Here is an 18834-nt window from a genome sequence, read left to right as displayed (position 1 = left end):
AATGTGTTTATCAACTTCTTCATGAGCTCAGAGTTGGAAGGGGCAGAGGTCTGGATGACACAGTGCTGCTGCTTAGGGAACTGAACCAGTGGTGGACCAATGCCTGCTGAAGAACCCTGGTCTGCATCCTCAGAGACAGAGGTCTGTGATGTGCTTTCATGAAGGCTGGTGCAGACCCTGGACAGAGGAACAGCCAGCTCTCCCAGCTGTACTCCCCAGTTAAACAAACAAACATCTTTTATCCACTTTTTTTCCTTTTATAAAAGTGTGGTGGGGGGAGGGTGTCTAATATGCACATGCATACATTAGGAGGCCAGAGGAGGACATTGGATGTCCTACTCTATCACTCTCTGCTTTATTTGAGACAGGGTCTTTCATTGAACCTGGAGCTAGACTGGCAGCCAGCAAGCCAGTGATTCTCTTGTCTCCACCCACCTCAGTGCTGGGGTTACAGGAACGTGCCTGCCTTTTTCCATGGGTACTTAGATTTGAACTCAGGACCTCAAGTATATGCAGCAAGCACTCTTATTCACAGAGCCATCTCCCCAGCTCACCCTTCCCCCAGCTGAGCCATTTAAAATGGAAGAGACCCCAGGCCCCCAAGCCCTAAGGACAAACCTGATTTATAAGCAGTCACAGAAAATATATGTGGGGAGATGGACGTGTGCAGTGGCTGTTGTAAAGATAAGTAACGGCAGTTTTCAGGTCACTTAAACTCTTACCTTTGGGGTATAAAGGGGTCTCTGCAGACGGTAAGTCTTTATCGAGAAATGTTTACTCATAAAAGGACACCATGAAGCTGGGGAGAGAAAGCACTCAGCCTTTTATAGTGTCACAGCAGCCCCTTGGTAGAGGGAGCTACAAATCACCTGCCCTCTGTCTGTCTACCTTGTCCAAAAGTTAGGGGTGGAAGCAAGAGTGAAGCCTGACTTGCAGCCCTCTAGATAGCACTGCCATCCTACCATTCAGCATCCCTGATCCTTTCTAGCCATGGAGGGATCATGCTGTTCCATCTTTGGCTCAGCTGTCTCCTGTGGCTCCAGGTATGGTATGTTCTAGTTTGTTTCTCCATTGCTGTGACAAAACGCTCTGACCAATACCAACTTGGAAAGGAAAAGGTTTATTTGGCTTACATCTCCTGGGTCATAATTCATCAGGGAGCCCAAGGTAGGAACTCAGGACAGGAACCTGGAGGCAGGAGCTGGAGCACAGGCCATGACAACTTTGGTATATCATCAAATGCAGAGTCCCTGGCTTTCCAGACACCACATCCCACAAATGGAAAGGGGTCAGTCCCATGGAGCACCTTTGCCTCAAATCACTCGCAGGCCCTTCTACTCTGTTGAATCGATGGATGTCACAGAACTTGAGGTCTCAGTATGTACTCCCAAAAGCCAATTTTGGTAACATGGGGTGAGTGTCTGGATGGTCCTCCAAGCATATAAAAACAGAAGACATTCAGAGAGGGCTATGAAAAGGCTCAGAGGTATTAAGAGGGCCATGGGTAGGGGTGGCCTAATGAGATGGCTCAGTGCGAAAACTGCCTGTCTCGTAATCGTGAGGTCCTGAGTACAATCTTCAGCACTCATGTAAAAAGCCCAGTATAATGACAAGCACTTGTAGTCCCTGTGCTAGAGAGGTGGAAATAGGATCCCTGGGGCTTGCTAGACAGCCAGTCTAGCCAAATTGGTGGGCTCCAGGTTCAGTGAGACCCTGTCTCAAAAGATAAGGTAGGGAGGGACTGAGGAAGATTCTCATCAACCCATTAGCCTCCACATGCATATGTCACACACCACCAACAACAACAAAAAGAAGTCCTGTAGAAGGGACAATAGGAGGCTAGAAGAGGTAGGCTAGGGACACATGGACACAAAGAACTCAGATTTGATTCCGTGTTCCTTTGTGCTGGATAGCTTTAGTTGTCAACTTGACATACCTGGGGAGAGGGAACCTCAATTCCTGGGTTATTGCCTCCACTGGACTGGCCTGTGGCCATGTCTGTGGGGTATTTTGATTTTTGAGTGAATTGGGAGGGCCCAGCCCAGTGTGGGCAGTGCCACCCCTGAGCAGGTTGTTCTGTATTGTATAAGAAAGCAGGTTGAGCATGGGCCAGGAGAGCAAGCTAGAGTCTGTAGGATACTTGTCAGCCTCCCCACACTTCCAGCCTCACTTTCCTGAGATCTCTAGCCCCCTCTCCTTGGGGTCCACCCTGGGTCTCCCCAGAACCTCCCTGGGATCTCTCCAGTACCTCTCTGGGTGTCCCGTCACGCTCCCTGTACTCTGGCCTCACTTCATTCCTAATAGTTGCCAGCTGAGCTCACAGCCCCCATTACCCCACTTGTGCTATACCTTCAGGACAAGCCCATCACTCCTCAAATGGCCCCATGAGGTCCCTGAGGGCCAGTGGAGGGGCCTTCCCTCTTCCCTCTTTACATTCTCATCGGATGTTCTCTGCTCTACTTCTGGGTACCCATTAAGTTCTTCTGCCCCTTCTCTCCCCACTGTGGGTCCCCTAAACCTCCGTCCTCAGCTCCTCTTATTGGAAACCTTGCCATGGATCTTCCAATGCACACCTGGGTGGTCACCCCACACCTAGGCACCTGAAACCTCACCTGTCTAGTCCCCAGGACCTCTGTGAGTATCTTCTCAGCCTCACCCTACTTCTCAGGGCCTGCCTAACAGCCCCAAGCCCTTGACCTATATGGGCCTAATGCTGGACACTAAATGCTCTGTGTCCACCCTCCCAAGCAGCAGGACCACTGACCTGAAGCCTGTGATTCCCCCCAGGTGCCGCCTCTGTGTCCCCTGCTCATCCCATGTTCATGCCCTACAGAACTGCCTAAACCCCAGGGCCTGGCCTCTTACAGAGAGATGTTGGGAAAAGCCAGAATACTAAGGAACCCCAGCATCCGTTGTCATTTGAGGTGGTAATGCACCCCTCAAACTCGGGTGTGTGTGTGTGTAGGGGACTCTGTCCCAGCAGCAATAGGCTTTGTTTGCTTTAGGATGAATGGTAAATACTTTAGAGAGTTTGATTCTCTCCACCCAAGAATATATTTGTTTCTGCCTTCCTGAGTAAGAGGGGAAAGAGTGTATAGGTGCCAGGGGCTTGGGTAGAGACCAGCTATTCAGCTGACCTCAGCTAGTAATGCCCAGAAGAGGCTCTTTTGCTATACTCAGTACAAAGCCAATCCAAGTGGGCCTGAGAAAGACCTGACTCTGGTATCCTCACAGGGAGCAAAGACAGGCAGGAAAGAAATTGAGCCTCAGGCTGCAGTACCTGCAGGTTCCCCTCTTCCCTCCTACACCCACCTGACACTTAACCCTGACCTTGTAACAGTCTTGTGCAGAATTAAGATATTCTAAAAAGAGATACCTGTACTCCTGTGGCTACCACACTATTCAAACACTGGACTCCAGGGAATTAGAATTCCAAGAGTCTCATGCTGGGAGAAGAAGGCCTGGTGCCAACCAGAGGGGGCTTGTCTCCCAGGAGGAGATTTCTCATAGTTCTGATAGCTTCTTTGACCACTGTGCAGGACAGACTGAGGCTGAGATAATGATGGGTCAGTGATTGGTAGGACCACACCTAGACCAGGATTGTTTAGCTGTGGGGACCCTGAAGATGGACTTAGGGGGCTGCTGGATATCTTTGTTCCTCTCCCCAATGTAACCACATTGAATAAATCTCTGCTTTTCTCTATTACCTGTCTGTTCAATTTGCCTGAGGATGGGTGGCTCAGCCTGGCTTGTTAGAGCTGCCAGGGCCCAGGCTCTGACTGTCCCCTCTGGTAACAAGCCTGCTTAGCTCCTCCTAGCTGAGGTGAGCTGCAGAGACCCGCTGGTGACTTGTGTCTTCATGTAGATGCTTTAGCGCCTCACATCCCATGTTCCCTTCCAGACCAGATCCAATTAGTCAATTCTGTTTCATACAAAAGGCATTTAGATGTTTATGGAAAGCCTTCTGGATACCATGTTGCTAAGGCCGCCCGATTAAGTGGTTTAGTTAGGATTTGAACTTGAGTCTGCCTGAACCCTCCAAGGAGGCTTAGGGTGCTGTGACAACCTACTCATTCACCTATGTGCTGGAGAACCATTCAGTTTGATTAGAGCTGAGAGAGATACCCTAAGTTAGGCCTAGAATACTGTTGTATCATTCAAGGCTGCTGAGGCATGGGGTTTAAGGTGCTTGTCTCTGTGTTTTTGTATTTGTTTTAATTTTTTTTTATTATATGTATGTATGTGGGTGGGGTGAGTGCATGCCACAGAATGCATTTGGAGGTCAGAGGACAACTTGCAAGAGTTGGTTCTCTCCTTCCACCATGTGGGTACTGGTGATTGAATTCAGGTTGTCAGGCTTGGTGGCAAGCACCTTTATCTATTGAGCCATCTTACCAACTGCGAGTGGTGTGTCTGTCTGTCTGTCTGTGCCTGTGCCTGTGCCTGTTCCTGTCCCTGTGTCTGGGTGTGTGCCTTTGTGTGTGTGTTTGGTGTTAAGGATGCAACCAGGTTCTCACTGGTCCAAGCTGTATCCCCGTCTGAAAGTTGCCTTTAGAGCTCAGTATGACCTTCAGGGAGAGTTTTCTCCTCGTAGTGTTGAGGTGGGAGGAATAAGAGTTGCTTTTGTTTTCGAGCTGCCCCTTTCTTCTTCCTTTGTCATTCTTTGCCAGTGGCTACACCTCAGTGATAGGCACAGACACACACCATGGCCTTTGCTTTCAAGGCTAAACAATGTGAGGGACTTTGTCTCACAGTGAGGCTTCATAGTGATTTTCACTTTTTGGGGGCAAGTTCTTCACCATCTATGCCCTTGGAGAGCTTGCCAGCCAGGAAAAGATACCAAAGACAGGGGTGGGGTCTCTGTGTGGTGAGGGCTGCAACTGAAGACCAGGACGGGGCCTCTGTGTGGTGAGGGCTGTAAGAGAGTTCATTTCTGGCTGCCGTTTCTCCCCTCTGGGGAAATAGAGCCAGGGAAGGGTGCACCAGAGCTGGGTCTTGAAGGATGAATAGGAGTTCATTAGGCTGAGAAAGGTGGGCATACAGAATTGCGCATGGGCGTAGGCAGAGAGCTTGGAGGCAGCTGAGGCCATGAATCTAAGGACCGTTCGGCTGGAGTGGCTTCCACTTGGCAGACAAGGAAGTGTGGATTTGGGGGACAGTTTGTCTCCCTGTCTCATGCCCCAGACTGTGCACTGGTAGCTCATCTGAGCCTTCAGCTGCTGTTCTTGTATTTGCAATGAGCTATTTGCTGGGGGCCCCTGTTAGGGGGACGGTGCACTTTCAACCTGGTTGGCTGCCAAGCTCGCTGGAAGCTGAGAGGGTTAAAGCACCAAGCCAGCTGGTGAACATTAGTTCCCCTCTGCATCACGTCAGCGGCTGATGGAGAAGCAGTGAGAACTGGTGGCTGGTGCAGGAGGGAGCTACCCTGAGCTCTCCCGGGAGGCACATGTTTTTGTGCCCAGCCAAACCCCAGGTAGGTTGACTGTGGTTATATAGTGTCCTGTGGACCAGTGGGTAGATCTGGCAGCACAAGGGGGTGTGGATTTGTGTGTGTGTGTGTGTGTGTGTGTGTGTGTGTGTGCGCGCGCGCGCGCGCGCACCCATGTGTCTCTTTGGAAGAGTTTTGTGCTGGCCAGAACTTCATGGAAAAAGAAAGGGCACAGGGGGCCAGAGAGGAGAAGAGAGAGGGAGGGAAGCAGCTCTTCCAAGTGGGGAGGGGACTGACTTTTCCTTAAACTCTCAAGTGTCCCAGCCTTCCTGTGGCCTCATCTGAGGTGGTTCCCTGTCTCCCTTCCCAGGGCGGGCAAGTCCCTAGAGGCCAGGGAGCAATTTGCTGAGGTGGCTTAAGTACATGTTTTCCCCATCTGTTTTTGTGACTGAGAGGCGTTTCAAAGGGATTGCCATGTGCCGACTCAGTAGCTAGTGTGTGTGGCCGCCCCGTGGTTTTAGATGGCTCAGCCAAGACTGAAGCATCCCCTCACCAGGGAAATGCAACAAGGGCTTTCCAGGTCCTGAGCACCACACCCAAGGTGACCCACTCCTGCGGGACTGGCAGGAGTTTTACTGCGGCTCACTGCTGTCTTGACCACCAGTGTGTGATGGGGACAGTGCGGGGAGGAATTCTGAACAGAGGTTACAAAAGTACAGATGCGCCTGGGAGGTTTCACTTGTCCCCTGGGCTTCATGGACGTAGTTTACTAGTATAAGAAAAATTGTGGCTTGGGATGTGTGTTTTCCTATTTTGCTGGAGGTCAGGAGAAAAAAAAAAATGTCCAAATTAGGAATGGGCTCAACTGAGCCTACGGAAGAAGAGAAATTCTAGTGTGGACTCTCAGATCCAAGAGTCACTTTCCAGGCAACAGGGAGGGGAGGGTGGAAGGTCTCACTCTGGCCTGGCCTGTCAACCTGTGTCTGGTGTCTCCTGTCAGCTGTAGACAGGACTCATACTCTCCAGGGGCCACTTCTCTTCAGCTTCCCTTCCCTTCCCTTCCCTTCCCTTCTCTTCCCTTTCCTTCCCTGACATCTTTCCCTTCCCCGTCTCCTCCTCTCCCTCTTCCCTTTCCCTCCCTTCCCCTCCCCCCTCTTCTCTCTCTGTCTCTCTCTCTCTTCAAGACAAGGTCTCATGTAGCCCAGGCTTGCCTGGAACTTGCTATGTAGTCGAGGATGACTCGGAACTTCTGATGTCCTGAGTGTTAGGACTACCACCATGCTGGATTTATGTGGTGCTGGGGATTGAATTCACAGGGGCTGGAACCAGAGCCTCATGCATGCTAGAAAAGCCCTCTACCAACTGAGCTAGGGACCCTAAGGCATTACCTTAGAAAGGCCCCAGTGAACCCTTTGTTGGGTTGTTTAAACCTGTGTTGGCTCTCAGAGGTAGGTGAGATGCCATCTTACAGACAGAACAGTTGAGCTGACCTGTTTGGGCGTTGGGTGGCAGTGAGGTTGGGAAGCAAGGCTGACACCCTGTAGACTCAACCATCCCTTCACTTGTTCTTGGCCACCTTCTATGGTATACAGTATGTGTTCTGTCAGCCTGATTCCACAGATGGTGACGTGGGTGGGACAATCAGCAGGTTGGGGGACGTGGGTGGGACAATCAGCATGTTGGCTTTTGCTAGGTCCCATGTCTTTTACTTGGAGACAACGCTTTGGTGGCTAAGACCTAGATAATGGGCCAAGTTCATGTTCCTGGTACTCCAGTGACGCCTAGACAGTGACTTCCTGATGAAAAGCAGAGTGAAGTGATTATTGCAGTGGGCAAACCAAGCTTTTTGGCATTGGGGTGCTTCTAACTGTGCCCAGAGGGCCACAAAGTCATGGTTTGGTTAATGCCAATTGTCAACTTGACAGGCCCTAGAGTCACCTAGGAGACAAATATGGGTATGTCTGTCAAGGATTTCCTAGATTGTGTTAATGAAGTGAGATAACACATCCTAAATGTGGACAGCATCACTCCACGGGCCGGGGTCCTAGACTGAATAAAAAGGAGAAAATAAGCTGAGCACCAACATTCATCTCTCTCTGCTTTTTGACTGTGGATGCAGTGTGACCAGTCACGAATTCCCTGCCCAATGGATTGTATACCTTTAAACTGAGCCAAAATAAACTGTCCCTTTCTTAAGTTGCTTTTGTCAGGTATTTCATTGCAGCAGCAAGTAGTCACTAATACAGTGGCCAAGAGCTCAGTGGTTAAAGTACTGGCTGCCCTTGCAGAGGCCCTGAGTTCAGTTCCTAGGAACCACATGGCAGCTAACAACTGTAACTCCAGTTCTAGGGGATTTGACTCCCTTTCTGTCCTCCTTGGGCATTGCACACATGAGTGCACTTACATACATGCAGGCAAAACATGCATACACATGAAAAAAAAAAAAGCTGATGGGGCCTAGGGATGTGGCTCACTTGGTCCAGTGCTTGCCTACTATGCATGAAACCCTGGGTTCCACCCCAGTGCCACATAAACTGGGAATGGTATGGTACATGCCTGTAATCCCAGTACTCAGGAGGTAGAGGCAGGAGGATCAGGAGGTTGAGCATCCCTGGTAATATAACGAGTTTGAAGCTAGCCTGGAATACATAAGACCTTGTTTCAACAAGAACAAAAAGGTAGATGAAAGCAAAAACGCCCAGCCCAGCCCCAGGGTCTCCTCTTTATTTCTAAGGATGAGCATCATACTTGAGCACATTCCCTCCCTCTCTACCTCCCATTTCCTTCTGTCTCTCTAGCCCAGGCTGTCCTCAATTTCTCTATGCTGAAAATGACTTTAAACTCCTGATCCTCCTGCCTCCATCTTCCAAGTCACAGGTGAGCACCACCATACCCAGCTTCAGTTCTTTTCTTTTTATGCAGTACTTATCTTTTCTGTGGTAGCTTTGAAATTGGAAACAAAAATACAAAAAGAATATGCCTCTTACTCTTGAAATTCACAGCTTCAGAAAGCAGAAGGGCTAACATTCTATCTGATTTCACCCTAATGCACCCTTCAGGGCCTCTTACCTGGCCTTTCCCTTCTCCTTCCCTAGTGGGCATGTCCACAGCATGGCCCAGGCATGGTGGGATCCCAGAGGCTGCCATGATGGTGCACAGTCTTTGGTGAGTTACATGCAGGTCTGATGGTGACCAGAGAGGAGCCTGCTCTTCTCTGGTCCCTGATGTTGCTTCCAGGTCAAAACATGTGGGGCACACAGTGACCACACTCTAGATACCTGGCTTAACAAGCTCTGCAGGGATGCTCCCCAGTAGCTAAAATATCGTTTACCTGAATCGCCTTTTAATTTCTGCTGTGGAAAGCTGCCCCTGGGACAGTGTAATTACATTGCAATTTACAGCAGTGCCAGTCTATAAACTGAGCTGTGCTGGTGGGGCAGAGGAACTGGAGTCATGAATGGGCAGGGAGAGATTCCCTTTTGGAATTTCTGGTGGGCAGTGTCCATCCACTGGGCAGGCATGGAAGAGGCCAAAAGGGACTGTGGTTTCTGAAGTCAGCTGCAATGGGAAAAGTTGAATGCATCCTGGGACAGCCCTTGATCTGCCAACTTGTAGAAGTTTGGGGAGCTTATGAAAGCAGGCGTCCTGGGACACGTACAGAATACCTAGGATTGGGAGGTGTAGGGTTCGGAGTGCATGCTGGATGCTCTGCAGTGGGGCACAGAGGATGAGGCTAGCTGGGTGGGGACAGGACAGGCCTCCCCTGAGTTCCTATCATGCAAGGAACAAACACCAGCATGATTCTAACAGGCAAGGACAATGGAGACAGTGCCAATCATGCAAACTAAGAGGGGCCTCTCCTTTCTGTCCCCACAGAAGATTGCCATATGTGATGGCCTGTAGTTTTCCATGCTGCAGTGGGACTTGCCTCATTCCTGTGAAACGAGTTTGAGGCAAGCCTTGGCTACATGAGACCCTGTTTCAGAGAGAGAGAGAGAAAGAGAGAGAGACAGGGAGAGGGAGCTGGAGAGTTGGCTTAGTGGTTAAGAGCACTGACTGCTCTTGCAGAGGACCCGGGTTTGACTCTCAGCACCCATGTGGCGGCTACGAACCATCCTTAACTCCAGTTCCAGGGGAATCCGAAGCCCTCTTCTGACCTCCATGGCATTGCATGACACGGTTGCAGGCAATACACTCATACACATAAAATAAAAATAAATAAATAAATATTTACAGGAAGGAAGGAAGGAACGAACAAAAAGGAAACAAAGTCCTCAATTTATTAGTTAATGGAACTCTGTGGCAAATTAACTATTAATAAGAAAAAATAGATTTTTCTGATTGGTTGGCTCTGGAAATCTAAGTGTTCATATCTCTTGAGCAGTTTACTTTGGGGCATTTAAAAAAATTATCTATCTCTCTCTCTCTATCTCTCTCTCTCTCTCTCTCTATCTATCTATTATTTATTATTGTGTGTAAGTATGTGTGTGCACATACATGTCATGGTGCCTGTGTGGAGGTCAGAGAACTTCTGGGTGTTGGTCCTCCCCTTCTGCTTTCTTGAGGCAGAGTCTCTTGTTTGCTAGTCAGCGTGCATGATCCAGGCTAGGTGGCTGTCCAGTCAGTCTCCTGACTCTGCTTCCCATCTCGTAATTGGAGCTCTGGGACTACCAATGTATATACCACTGAATCCAACTTTTCATGTGGGTTCTCAGGATGGAACTCTGGTCCTCAAGGCTCATGCTGCAAGCACCTTTGCATGCTGAGCCATCTCCCTGGCCCTCTGTGTCTTTTAGCAGTGGAAAGCAGTAATGCAACCGAAGCAGAGAGGTTAAGCCATTTATTCCTTGTCACTCAGAGGGTGGAAGGAGACCAAACAAACAAGTACAGAAGGTCTATTGGATGGGGGAGGTGACTGGAGAGATAGAGAGAATAGAGGCTAAGGAAATAGAACTTGCCTTTTCCCTGAGCTTGGGGGGTTGGGTGGTAGTAATCCCACCCGCCTTGTGAATGTTACCAGTGCCCCCCCTCCCCCATCTAGAAGTAGCTGTTTCAGATGGTATCTGGCAGTATCTTCCAAGAGTGTACAGTCCAGTCCCTGGCTCACAGAGACTGCACCCTACCATGGGACCTATCAGTCTTCTTGCCTCTAGCTCCTGAGTGCTGAGATTACAGGTGTGCACTACCATGCCTGGTTTATGTGATGTTGGGGATTGAACTCAGGGCCTCTTGCATGTAAGACCAGCTCTCTAACTACTGAGCTGCATCCCCAGTCCCCTGTAGTCATTTCTGATGACCTGTCCCCCCTCCCCAGGGTCCACCTTCCCTGCCACCAGTGGTGGGATGTTTGGATAACCACGCATAACTGGGCGGGTGATCACAGTGACTCTATTTCCGCCTGTGACTGCTGGTTCACAGATGTCCTCGCACGAGCCTGGGCTGCTCAGAGCCTTGCACACCAGCTGTGGCCTAGCAGGGTCCCAAGGAGGGACAGGATGCTGGGGGTGAAAAGCTCCCAGCTCCTCACTGCTGGGCATGCAGGGAGGCTGACCGATGACGGCTGTCTTTGTTGTGACAGAGTAGAGCCTTGGGTGGCAGCCAGGTCTTGTCTGGAGACAGCTGGGCCACTTGCAGCACGCACCCCACTGAGGGAGGCAGAGAGGAGAGAGGAGACTGAGATGGATGCTGGGAGGCCAGGAGCCTGCACTTTAAGCAGCACTCCAGTGTTTGAGGGAGACTGAGCTGGTCCCCTCCCTACCAGTTTCACAGTGGCCTCCTGACCCAGTGGCTTTCACATTCCCCTCTTGGGGTTTCCATTCACACAGGCTCTGTGCATCAGAGTTGGCACTAAACCTTCCTCACTGCTTCAGTAGTCAGTGGTGGTGCCCCTACAAAGAAGAGACTGCTCACTGGACTCCAGAGGTACTGGGCCCACCTCCACTGTGCTGTGCCTCACTTGAGGGTTTCAAAGGACAAGCTGATTTCCAATACGGACTTTTGCATCTACTCACTACAAAAGGTAGGGTTCCTCTGTATTCCTGTTTTTCAGATTAGAGACCTGTGACCTGAGGAAGCAGGGCAGGAAGTGAATTTGGAACCAGGTCCATTCACCAGCAAAGACCTTGGTTGCTCCCACCCTGGGCCACCCAAGGGAATGACTTAAGAAGTAACAGCTCATCATCCCTTGGCAGTATTGTCCCTAGAGATAGATAACTCAGGGCCTAGCAGGGATCACCCATTGGCGGGTGAGTGGATGCATAAAGTGTGGTTTACAGATCCAAAAGAATATTATTCAACCTTGAAAAGGAAGGAAATTACCATTCATGCTACAACCTGGATGAACCTGGGAGCATGATACTAAGTTCAGTAAGCCAGTTACGAAGTGATATATACTGTACTGTTCTAATTGTAGGAGGCACCTAGAGTGCGCAGAATATTATTCATAGAAGAAAAAAGTAAATGGGTGGCTACCAGAGGCCATAGAGAAGAAAGAGTGGGGACTTAGTTATTAACCATATAGAAAGGGTGGGGACTTAGTAATTAACCACATAGTATCTTGGTTTGGGGGACAAAGAAGGTTTTAGAGATGGTAGTGAGGGTCACACGAGAGTGGTGACATACCTAATACCTCTGGAGTGGTTTTTCACATAAAAATGATTACAATGGGGGCCATCAAGATGGTTTAGCAAGTAAAGGTGCTTGCTACCAAGCCTGAAAACTTGAGTTCGATCCCCAGACCCACATGGTAGAAGGAGAGAACCGTCTCCTGAAAGTTGTCCTCTGACCTACACACACACACACACACACACACACACACACACTTGCACATGTGCTTACACACATACACACAGAGACAAAAATTAATAAAATTTAAAAAAAAGATTACAATGTTAATAGTTAGGTTTTGTGTATTTTACAACAATTTTCTTTTGATACAGTCTCATGTATAACCCCAGGCTGACCTCACACTCACACTGGAGCCAGAGATGACCTTGAACTTCTGATCCTCTTGCCTCTTCTCCTGAGTACAGATTATGTCCATTTTCATGTGGTAGTAGGGATAGAACCCAGGGCTTCAACTCCAGCTCCAGACTACAGTGTAAAAATATATAAAATAATTTAAAAGAATGTGTAAGGAGTAAGTCCGAAGACTTACAGATTTTTAAAGTTTTGAGACCTTCCCACCCTAGCTCAGCCCTCTCTTCATTTTATATGTGAGGAGGACCTGCTGGGTTGAGGGCCCCGGGACAGCCAACTGCTCTGAGGAAATGTTCTTAGTGATATGAGGTAAAGTAACTGTGAGGCTGGCCTTTTGTTAGAGTCCCTTGTCCCTTGCTCAGGGATGTACATGACCTTTGAGTCAAGGGTGGGAAAATGTGTTGGCTCTAGAAATTTAAATATTTTTTTTTTCTCTCCACTGTGAAAAGAATTAGGATCCGGCATAAGCTTATTATAGCGGGCTGAGGTTATTTTGAGAAGCAGCAATTAAAGGTTTGATAGTTTGTCTCTCCTTTGCCCTTGCTGCCTGCACAGATCTGGGGGTTATTAAGCCTTCACCCATTTCTTCACCCTGCCCTGTGCCTCTAGGTCTGTGCCCTGAGAAGGAATGAAAGTCAGATTCCTGTTCATCACACTCCTAGTGCACAGTAAACAAGCACTGGCTGAGAGGGTTAAAGCTCGCCTCTAAACAAAACATGAAATAAAGAGAGGAAGGATGCATTTGTTCAGCTGCTGTAATTTGCTGAGTTATTCCATTTCTTTCTTTTTTATTACATTTTTATTTAGTGTGTGGCAGTATACATACCACAGAACATATGTGAAAGTCAGAGGTCAACTTGGAAGAATCTGTTCTCTCTTTCCACCACGTGGATCTCAGGGATTGAACTGAGGTCACCAGCAAGCACCCCTCCCCCCACCCAGATCTTGCCAGCCCTGTTCTGTTTCTCTTGTTGATACCATGACTTCTGGCTTCCCTCAGAAATGACTGCAGTCACTGTTAGGCACAACTTGCCCACCAGGATGGCCTGGATCACACACACTCCTGCATACATTCATTTTGTCACTCCACACCACACACAGTGACACACAGCCTTTATACATACAGATTCTCGTGGACATTACTAGTCATGCACACAGCCTTCATGCTGGTAGACATGTACATATAGACCACACACATGCACACATGTGCATACCCATGCATTGAGTCATCAACACACCATCATGTACACACTCCTTGCATCCCTGACATGTACTGGATACACACATATATACTCTTATACATGTCATATACACCAGCACATACATATACACCCACTTGCTTACCCACACCCCTCACATACTCAGTCACACATTGCATACACTCATCATGCACACACCCTGACATTCGTTATACACACATGCACACACAGTCACACAGAAAGTCCACAGAATACAACAGAGAGAACCATTCACAGTGGGTACCAGATCAGTAACACCCAGTGTCCTTGGAGTTTGCAGTGGCACATAGTGGGAGCCTTTGCCTTTGCCCATAGCTGTGTCTCCATGTGGCCAACTTTGCCATGGTTTGTGATCAGGACTGTTTTAGTTACTCTACTTGTTGCTGTGACAAAACTCCCGACAAAAGCAATGTAAGGAAAGGGTTATTCTGGCTCACAGTTTGAGGGTACAGTTCATCTTGGTAGGGAAGGCATGGCTTCAGGAGCAGGAGGCAGCTGTCACATTGATCTACAGTCTAGAAGCAGAGAGATGAATGCTGGTGCTCAGCTCATTTTCTCTTTTTTATTCAGTCCACGACCCCAGCCCATGGAATAGTGCTGCCCAAGTTTAGGATGTGTTTCTTCACTTCAATTAACCCAATCTAGAAATGGCCTGACAGACATACCCAGAGGTTTGTTTCCTAGTGATTCTAGATCCTGTTAAGTTGACGATGAGCATTAATCACCACAGCCTGCTAGGGTGTATTGAGGCATAAATAGACGCATAGTAGTGGTTTCTCCAGGAGGTTCTTACCCTTGTTGGGCCATATCACCACCCCATAATATGGTGCCTTACTATATGTAACCCCTTTACCCAGTGCCTGCTAAGCAGGGTGGTGTGTGGACCTTGGTAGGAGACCTTGGGTCTCCAGGGTGGTATAGGAGGGCTGTGTGGGCCTGGAGTTCCTGTGAGCACTCTGGGCCTCTTTCCTGTGTGGCTTCCTCTTCTTCTTCACTGGGGCATTTTCTGTGGGCTTTGGGGTTCTTAGAGGCCAGTGTAGGGTGACTTCATGTGATCCTGCAGATTTTGCAGCAGGGCTCGAACTCCTTTGGGTTAGCACTGTAGACCAGACACAAGTGGAAGGAGGCTCTGACCGGCTGTGGGCAGGGCACACATGCTTGTGTGCATGAATGCACATACATTTGCACATAAGATTGCTTCCAGGTTACTTTGGAGTGGAAGAGCTTTGGATGACAACTGTGATAGTTTTGGGGTAGGTGTTTGCAGTGGAGTTGTGGTCGGTGGTGGTCTTTCTATCTACCCATGGTCCTTAGGGTGGGTCTATCTCTTGTCCAAAGTCCAAGCATCTGCCATCCAGGGCTGACACCAGATGGACTCTTGGAGCAACTGTGCTGGTGTGCAGTGCCACCTTGGGACGTGTCTGAGTCTCTTTGTGTGTGTGTGTGTGTGTGTGTGTGTGTGTGTATGTGTGTGTGTAAGAAGACTGGGGCACCTTTCTATGGATTTTTTGCTTTTTGCCTGTCTCCTTCACTCCATTTCTGCTCTGTGTGACTGCCTCTGTCTCCTTTCTTTCCTTCTGTCTGTCTGCCTGTCTTTCTGTCACTTTCTTCTTGTTCTGTTCTTTCATTCACCCCTGGTCCCTGTGTCTGTCCCTTTCAGGGACACTCTGCCTTGGCATCTGTCCATTTCTCTGCCTCTCTTTGTTCCTTGCCTGTTTTGAGCCACATCTTTCTATTTTTTTCCCTGCCACTCCCCCCATCTCTCCTTCATTCTTTCTCCTTGTCTCTATGTCCCTTTCTCTGGTTCTGTCCCCTGAGGCCATACCATCTTGAAGCCTAATGCCAGGCCCACCCTTCCTGAGGGACAGAATTACAGTATCCAGAGTACTAAATGGAACATTGGCTAGTGCTCCTCCCATGGGAAAAAAGCCCTCAGGGCACAAGAGGCCCAGGCCTTGGGTACAAGACCTCATGGAGCTTGGCAGGGTCCATGGTGAGGGGACAGGTGTCGTCAGACAGTCCAGTGGCCACAAGAGCACTAACGTCAGGCAGGGAGGCACCTTTGTTTTCCTGAGAGAAAAGCCACAGTTATTTCAGGCAGGGGAGTAAGAGCCAGGCCTGGGTGTTCAGTGGCTTTTCTTGTTTGGGGAATAGTCAGTAAAATGTATTCAGCTTCTGTCTCCTCAGGCTCCTTGTCTGAGGGCTGAGGCATCTAAGGATGGAGAATATTTAGAAAGTAAGTGTGTGTGTGTGTGTGTGTACTGGCCATACAGTCTTTATATCATCTTAGGTTCCAGAGAACCTTGGATCATTTGGAGTATATGAGGGTGGATGTGGGGAGGTCACATGGAGTTCTCTTCCTTCCTCCCTTCTCCTTTTTTCTGTGTTTGTGGTATATGTGTTTACATAGTCATGTTCATGTGTGTGGTATGTGCATGTCTGTGTTCTGTGTGTGTACGTGCAGAGGCCAGAGGTTGACATTAGGTGTCTTCCTCCCTCAATCTCTACCTTATTTAATTTTAAAAATATTTATTTATTTTTGTTCATGTTTGTAAGGAGACCTGTGCTGGGGATAACCTTGGAGGCCAGAGAGGGCATTGGATTCCCCAGATCTGGAGTTACAAGCAGTTGTGAGCTGCCTGATATGGGTGCTGGGAGCCAAACAGGTCCTCTGCAAAAGCAGCAAGTGCTTTTAACCACTGAGCCATCTCTCCAGCCCCTCCACCTTATTTTTGAGACAGTCTCTTCACTGAACCTGGAGCCAGCTATTTCAGCTAGGCTGACTGGCCAGGGGCCCCAAGAATCCTCCTATGCTATCTCCCCAGTGCTAGGTGCTGGGATTTTAAGTGCATGCTGTCATGTCCAGCTTTTTCTGTGGGTTCTGAGAATAGAGCGCAGATCCTCACACTTGCAAGACAAGCACTTTACCAAATGAGCCATCTCCCTAGGCTTTGAAGTTTCTTCTTTCAATCAACAGCTAGGAACTCGAGTGTACTGTTTGCTTCATGGAGAAGTTAGCATGCATCTGCATCTGCCTGGTACAGGCTGTGCTGACTTGTCCCAAGAGGATATTGAAGCCCGTGGCTGTTGCATATGTTGTCTGTGTGTCTTGAGAGCCCATGAGTCTTGCATCTGTGCCCGGGGCACCATGACCAAGTGCCAGGGCTGACATCAAGAAGTATAGAAAATGAAATTTCCCTCTTGGATCCAGGATGATAGAGAGGGAACAGGAAGAAGAGGGAAGGGTGTCATAGAGACCAATGGAGACTGGGTGGCCTGGGCAGGCGCCTTGGGGATTGAGGTCTAGGCTGAGTCCTACTTGAGAAGCACAAGACTGGTACCAGGGGCAGTTGGTCCACCTGCCACTCTTGTATTCTCCAGCATAAGGCAAGCATGTGGGGGCACCTAAAACTAAGTGACTTTTCCTTCTGTCCTGCTGGCCTGTGACCAGGTCACTTTATCCCCACGCCTATGCTGCTGAGTTTCTGGGAAGGTGGGTGGGCTGTGTGTTAGGAGGTGGTTCAGGGAGTCTGCTTGTCCCTTTCCTTTCTGCTGTCATACTTAAGTAAGGACTTCGTTGGTGGCTGCCTCCTCTCCCTGAAGTTCCATGCTGTAACCCTCCAGCTTGATAGTTTCTGCTCCCCCTGGAATGGTGATGTGATCTGTGTGTGCTCAGCCCTGGGGCAGAGGAGATGGTTGGGGCTGATGAGGCAGCTGGGGTTAGGAGCCTTATGAAGCTGTTACTTGCTCTGTCCTGCACACCTGGATGGCACTGGGGCACTTCCTCTCCCATCTTCATTACCAAACCTCTTTTATCTCCTTCCCGTTATGCCTCCCACCTGTCTTTAGAAAGTCTTTTTCTTTCCATTTCTGCTTGTGCCCAGGCTTTCAGGGCTAGGAGATGGCTGTCTCCTGTCACCTCCTGTCCTGTGATGGGATGTGAAGGTTGTAGAGGCAGCGTGGTTGGAGACCTGGATTCTGGGGAAGACCTGAAAGAACTGTGACCTCAGAGGCAGCTCCATGCATAAAGGACATCCTCTCTACCACACCTCTCTGAGGCTTGTTTCACCACCCAGAGAAACCAGAGAATCAGGACCCCTTTGCAGGGCTGACAAGAAGGACTGGAAGTATCAGTTCCTAACCTTGGATGAGCTGATGCCTCCATGTGCTGCTGCTTCTAGCTTTCCATGGAGCAACCACCTCCCAGTATGCACCATCTCTGTGATCAGCAATGGGAAGCTGAGGTCTGCCAAGAGTCCTGGGACTAGAGCAGCTCCTCAGACCTTCTTTGGCATCTGGGACACAGGCAGGTCATTTGGGGACACTTGGCCTTTGAATTTAAGATTTTCTTTCCCAAGAATCCACAAACCAAGGTTTAAAATTCAATTGGAAGTTAACGCCAGACTGTCCAAAGGCAGCTGAGGGCAGCCCTTAAACTCCTGTAGCTGCTTAGCAGAGATGGAGTGGGTGTAGCTGACCCCTCTGGTCAGAGCTCAAAGCACTCCAGCCTGACTGAATTCACCATTATCACCACCACCACCACCACCACCATCACCACCATCACCATCATCGTGTGTTCGGATTCATGTGTATGTGGGTGTGCATGCTCATGTGTACATGTGGAGACCAGGGGATAGCCTTGAGTGTTACCCTCAGGAACACCATCCTCTTCCTTTGAAGCAGGGTCTCTCATTGGCCTGGAGCTCATGGATACAACTAGACTGGCTGGTCAGTGAGCCCCAGGGTCCTCCCCCAGTGCTGGGATTACAGCATGCTGCTGCACCCAGCTTTTTATGTGATTTGAACTCAGATCCTCATGCTTGTGCAGCAAGCACTTTACTGACTTGGCCATCTCCTCCAAGTGTAAACAATTATTTTTCACAGAGGAGGAGTTTTTAGGACAGAGGATTATGAAATTAGTTTTGTGATGAATAGAATTTATGTGTATGTTTTTGTAGTATATGCATGAGTAAGTGTTCATGTGTGTGCACACTGGAGTATATGTGTATGCCCATGTGTGGAGGCTAGAGGTTGAGGTCTCCTCAATGGCTTTCCATTATATATTAATTTATATTAACTTATATTAATATTAATATATTTAAATAGACTTATTTTTATTTTATGTGTGTTTTGCCTGCATATATATAAGTGAATCCATGGGTAAAGGCACTTGCCACTAAGCCTGATCAC

At 48.9% G+C, this 18834-nt stretch overlaps 1 protein-coding gene across 2 annotated transcripts in view; it reads left to right on the top strand.

Annotated features, from left to right (window-relative positions):
- The window catches only part of Gli2 (GLI family zinc finger 2), a 242868-nt gene that overhangs the window by 80033 nt on the left and 144001 nt on the right, over positions 1–18834 (top strand). Inside the window, exon 1 of one of the 2 annotated variants that reach the window (XM_017797569.2) lies at positions 11322–11447. The exons of the other annotated variant lie outside the window; for it this stretch is intronic. The gene's annotated coding sequence lies outside the window, so the exon portion shown is untranslated. Of the gene's footprint in view, positions 1–11321; positions 11448–18834 lie in introns of those variants that run through there. 2 annotated transcript variants of the gene reach the window in all.

The sequence above is a fragment of the Nannospalax galili genome, unplaced genomic scaffold, assembly GCF_000622305.1.
Source record: "Nannospalax galili isolate Female #2095 unplaced genomic scaffold, S.galili_v1.0 scaffold633, whole genome shotgun sequence".
Classification (NCBI taxonomy): domain Eukaryota; kingdom Metazoa; phylum Chordata; class Mammalia; order Rodentia; family Spalacidae; genus Nannospalax; species Nannospalax galili.
Note: the sequence above shows the minus strand (reverse complement) of the source record. Positions and strands in the feature narration are given on the sequence as shown.